We start from the raw sequence: 5,849 nt of genomic DNA, 5'->3' as shown, positions 1-5,849 counted from the left end.
CAGACTAATACACTCTGATTTTATGAAACTCCTTTAATGAAATAAACATAACTCTACCTATACCAGGCAAAGACATCACTCACTAAAATTAAAAATTACAAACCATTGTCTCTAATGAATATTATAGATGTCAAGTTCTTCAACAATCACTAAAGAACAGAATTCAACTTAGCATAAAAAAATAATACATTCCAATCAAGTGGGATTTATACCAAATATGCAAGGATGGTTTAACATTAGAAAAACAACCAATGTAATTCATTATATAAGCAAAATAAAATAGATGATCCATATGATTATATCAATCAATAAAGAGTAGAATTTGAAAAATTTAACAACCATTTCTGATACAAAATACTCAGCAAAGTAACAAAACCATCATAGAAGATAAATCTCTCAATACAATAAAAGCCACAAGTGAGAAGCCAATAACCTGCACCTTACTTAATAGAGGGAAATTGGAATAATTTCCTCTTTGAATCGGGAAATAAATTAGGTAGCCCTTTATCACCACATTTATTTAATAGTTCAGGAAGTTTTACCTGGAGCCATAAGACATTGAAAAAATTTTAACTTATCCACATAGACACTAAAGAAATAAAAATCTCTTTATTTGCATATGACATCATCCTATATATAGAAAAGCCCCAATATTTTACTAAACAATTGCTCAAAGGAAGTGAAAACTTTGGCGGCATAGCAAGTTATAAGACCAACATACAAAAATAAGTTGAATTCTTGTATATTAAGGATGATTATACCAAAACAGTTATAATAAGAACAATACCATTTACAATAACTACACAAAAGACAAAATGTTTAGAAATAAATCTTGCCAGACAAACAAAATACTGAGAAAAGTACAAAATACTCCTTCAAGAAACTGAAAGAAACATACGCAAATGGAACGAGTTGCCATCTTCCCGGATAGCAGACTATATATTGTGAAAAATGTCAATATTACCAATAGTACTTTACTAATTCCATGGAATTCTGAGATCTAAATCCCACCAAATTTTTTCAAAGAAATAGAAAAAGTTATTGCCAACTCATGTGGAAAGGAAAGAAGCTTAGGATAAATAAAACCGAATAAAAATTTAAAATAAAGTAGGAGGCCTTCACTCTCAGACCTGAAAACCCACTACTTAGTCACTATAATCATAACAGCCTGTTACTGGTACAATAATAGATATGGAGACCAACGGATTATAATTGAAATCCCAGAAATACTACCAAGTACCTATAGACACTTAATTTGAATGAATTGAAGCACATTAACTGGAGAAGAGATAGCCTTTTCAACAAATGGTGCTGGAGAAACTGGATCTTTGCTTGCCTAAGAATGAAGCAAGACTCATACCTCACATAATATCCAAAAACAAGTTCAACATGGATCAAAGATGGACATATAAATCACCCAATGAATTTATAAACCATCAATGAAAAATTGGGACAAAATTAAGGACATTAATGCAAGGCATAATCGCCCTACTGAACATAATGAAAAATAGCTACATTTTAGAAGAAAAAAATAAAGAATTGAGACATGCTAAAAATATGGTATCTATGGCCATCAAAAGAGTTCAGCACAAAATTTAAGCAAGTACCAATGGAGTAGGAAAAAATGTATTCATAAGTCATCAGATAAAGAGCTACCAAGAAAAATACAAATACCCCAGTCAAGAAATGGGCATAAGACATGAATAGACAATCTACCAAAGCTGACAGTCAGGTGGTCAACAACCACACGAAGAAATGTTTGAGTTTATTAGCAATCAAAGAAATACAAATCAAAACAACCATGATATACTCCCACACACCTACACTTTGATCAAAATTCCATAAAAGAGAAAATAATAAATGCTGGAGAGGGTGCAGAGAGACTTTTATAGACTTACTCTATAAAAGTATAGAATACTTTTATATTGCTGGCAGGACTGTAAAACTGCACAACTACTATGAAAATCAGTAGGGATACTTCCTTTTTGGGGGGGTTGTTTTGTTTTTTGTCTTTTTGACGCATGTCGCTAACCTGGTGACTGAGTGTGCCACGAGACGCACAGCCGGTGAATAAGGTCAGCACTTGTTCTTCGAGGACCCTAACACCCCCAGGCAATAACCAGGACCCAAGCGTGCCTCTAGCCTCGACAGGGCACTTCCTTAAACAAACGCAAACACAAATAACATTATTCAGCAATGTCTCTACTGGGTAAATGCTCTAAACAAATAAAGGATACAACATGAACAGACATATGCATACCTATGATTGCTTTCAGCATTTCCACCATATTAAAATATGAAAACAACCCAAAACTCTAATTATAGAGCAATGGGTAAACCAACTTTGGTACACATGTACAATAGAATGTTATGCATCAATAAAAAACAATGACCACTCTCATCGACGTCACAGATGAAACCAGAAAGCATTACGTTTAGCAAACGTAGTTAATTTACAATGATAAATATTTAACAGCACCATTATTATGAGGGAAAACAAAGAAAAAGAAGCATGGGTTTTACAATAGAAGAGGAGACTTTGATGACTATGAGGAGGCCCAGAACAAGGCTGGGAGCAAGGAAAGGGGAGGAATAGAACATTGCAGAGGGAGGGAGGAAGGATAAGATGTGGGGAGAAAGAAAGAACCACATTTATGAAAAGCATAATGGGCTATTGCTGCTGATTACATTTGTTGAGAGAGCAATGAAACTATATAGAGTGTGCTTTTAAAAGGAAACATCCCTCCAGATTCCTTACCCCTCAGAGAAAAGAGGGGGTGGGGGTATGGTGGTGAGGAGAAGTAAAGCTGAAGCAGACCTGGAGTCTAATGACAAACAAGTTCATTTCAAACTGAAGAAAAAAAGAGAAAAGAAACTCAACATCATTTGTCATGCCAAAGAAAATAAAACACTGCTATCAAGTTGATGCCACTCGTAATGCCCTTAGGACAGGGTAGAAGTGCCCCTGTGAGTTTTGGAGAAGGTAACCATTCTTCAAGTGTGTCAAAGGCTGCCCAATGAAAATTTCACTGGGAAATCTCAGCCCATTCACCCTATAGCTCTGATCTTGTTGTTTCAGATTTCATTTATTCACAAAATCCAAAGGATATTGAAAAGAAATGCTATTTGAGTTCCAAACTTCCAGTTTTTAAAGAGTATTGATCTACGAGTACAGAATTCCTCAGGGAAAGATTAGATATGTGGAAACATCATCTGTAGTAGTATATACTACTAAATGGATATTACCCGCGCCCCCCACCAAAAAAAAAAAAGGGTTTTACAAAGCTATTTATTTACTTATTTTACAAAGCAACCTTATCACATTCGAAGTACTCTCCATTACACTTAATATATTTGTCAAATCTGCAATTCCATCTTGGAAACATTTTTCATATTCATCTGTTTGGATAACTGGAAGCACCTCCCTCATTTTTTATCCTCCTCTTCTATGTCACCAATCATGTCCTTTCATGTCCCTCTTCATTCGCGGAAACAAAAAGAAGTCACACAGAGTAAGGCCAGGATAGGAAAGTGCATGGGACAAGAGATCCATGCTGGTCTTTTTGCCTCTGACATGGTGGAATGAATTCCAGGTACACTATCCCTCTCGCATCAATAAAACAAGCAAGCAAACAAATGAGCATCGTCTTCATCTTTTATTTCACTTGATGAGCTTTTGGGGGGGTGAGGTGACACTGGCATCTTTCCCTGGCTTGAATTATGTTTGTGTATTTGGCAAGCTTGTAGAATTTATAACACAGAGCGGAGCCTTAAAGTACACAAACAAAATTCTTTTAATTACTGAGAAGTTTGGGGGTTCCCCCCACCCCCCACCAAAATGTGTGAAAAGCTAACCTAACTGTATTACAATAGAGGAAACAACCTATTTAAACAGACAGAGTGGAATTTGTGAGACTAACATCAAACTGTATAAGCATTGTATATATACACTGTATAAGCATTGCAATATTGCTTATACAGGAACACTGTATAAGGATCGCAATATTGCTGATAGAGTTGCTTCTTATAGGGATACAGATTAATGACTTTTGATATTGGTGTGCATATGCACAAGAATTGAACACTAAAAGAGAAGACAGATATTGGGAGGCATGTCTCACTGTTGGTGTGAGCGGTTATAGATAAGCAAAGGGAAGAGGCTAAAATAATCTAACTACTAATGGACTCGAGTTGAGACATCTGTAAGAATTCATGTTTAGCTTAATATAGATCAAAATGGTCACATATAGAAAGATTGTTAGAGATATAGACATGTGCACTTGTTAGTCCACATTCACATATTTCTCTGCTGCCTAAAAGAAATGACACGTAAGTAGAAAAAAGCAAGTTTAGGACTCAGATATTTTCCTTAATAAAATTGCCCATTCAAACAAACCAGGGATCCTTGAGGAAATTCCTGGCTCAAGAACTGGGGCAGGAGCAGTAAAGACTGTCTGGATCATTGTGTCATCCAGAAACTCAGAAAGAAGGATGTCCTCAAAAGAAAAGAAGAGCCTTCCAAAACTGTGAGGACATGTCACAGGGTGCAAGAACCCACAGACAGAGGTCCCAAAGGCTACAGCTGAAATTTTCCAAAAAAACAAACAAGGCATGTCAAATTATCATACAATTTGTTTTAAATCCACAAGTCCATGATGATATAAATAAATGATTTAACAAATTAATAAGCGGGGAAGACAAACAAATAACTCGGGCAGAAAACACTCCAATAAAATTATGTATATACCTCTCCCGAAAGTAAGGTAACTTCTGAGTCTCTAAACATGTGGACATAAGGCCTTCCTTCCAAAGAGTACAATGTAGAAAAAAGACCAAAAGCCATTACAGTGGAATAACCTGACAAACACTCTATCAGCCAGATCATCAGTCATCATCAACTCTCATAAACATGTATGTACCCAGAATATGGTGCGATGAAATGACATTTCAGCTGTTATCTTCCTCCTGTAACTATCGCCTAAGTCTACTTATGGGGTGCCGGGATCAAATTTCAATAGAAAGCCATCTTAAAATATATAAGTACTTACTAGCACTTCTACAAACTGTCTTGGTCATCCAAACAGGGAAAGTTTGACAAAATGTTACAATGAAGAGATGGCTTAGGAGAACTGATTACTAAATTTAGCATCATAGCCTAGATAAGGCCTGGGACAGACAAAAAGGACATTAGGTGAAAAACAGAGAAACATGAATAAAGCATAGAGGTAGTTTATAGTAAAGGAGTATTGGGCTGTTAATCTCAAAGTTAGTGGTTCAAACCCACCAGCTGCTTCTCCTGTGAAGGATGAGACTGTGTGCCCATGTAAATACTTATGGTCTGTGAAACCCTGTATAGGGATGCTATGCCTCAGAACTGACATTGGCAATGGGTTTGGCTTTTGGTGAGTTAATAGGAATTTATCAATATTGGTTCAGTAATTATAGCAAATGTACTCTACTGAGATAATATGTTAATAAGAAAGTACACTTCTGATGGTAGCATTTATATGGGAACTCTGTATTACCTGATTAATTTGTTTTGTAAATCTAAACTGCTCTAAATATTGACTATTAATAAATTGCAAAAAATAAATGATTTAGCACATATTTATATATACTTTTAAATATAACAGTTTGTAAATAACAAGTACTCATGGAATTTCATATCTAGTAATGTTTATTTTTCCTAGTAATCTTAATACAAATAAAAAACAAAATTTCTTATTACATTAATCTCAAAGAGCTGCTTGCTATCATTGTTATTATGTAATTCTCATATTGCGCACTCGTCAAAGAAAATTTTCCTTGTAAAATTGTTTAAAGTGTTTACCACAGGACATTCACTTGTC

The 5,849-nt window shown here is 35.2% G+C and overlaps 1 non-coding gene across 1 annotated transcript; it reads right to left on the bottom strand.

Annotated features, from left to right (window-relative positions):
- Nucleotides 1–2,019: 2,019 nt before the first annotated feature.
- On the bottom strand, nt 2,020–2,149 carry LOC115868901. The gene has a single exon (XR_004045867.1). It is a non-coding gene; the product is annotated as a small nucleolar RNA SNORA3/SNORA45 family (small nucleolar RNA).
- Nucleotides 2,150–5,849: the final 3,700 nt, after the last annotated feature.

This window comes from Echinops telfairi, unplaced genomic scaffold (genome assembly GCF_000313985.2).
Source record: "Echinops telfairi isolate 266 unplaced genomic scaffold, ASM31398v2 ScPeMD7_1;HRSCAF=3_0, whole genome shotgun sequence".
In the NCBI taxonomy this organism is placed as follows: Eukaryota; Metazoa; Chordata; class Mammalia; order Afrosoricida; family Tenrecidae; genus Echinops; species Echinops telfairi.
Note: the sequence above shows the minus strand (reverse complement) of the source record. Positions and strands in the feature narration are given on the sequence as shown.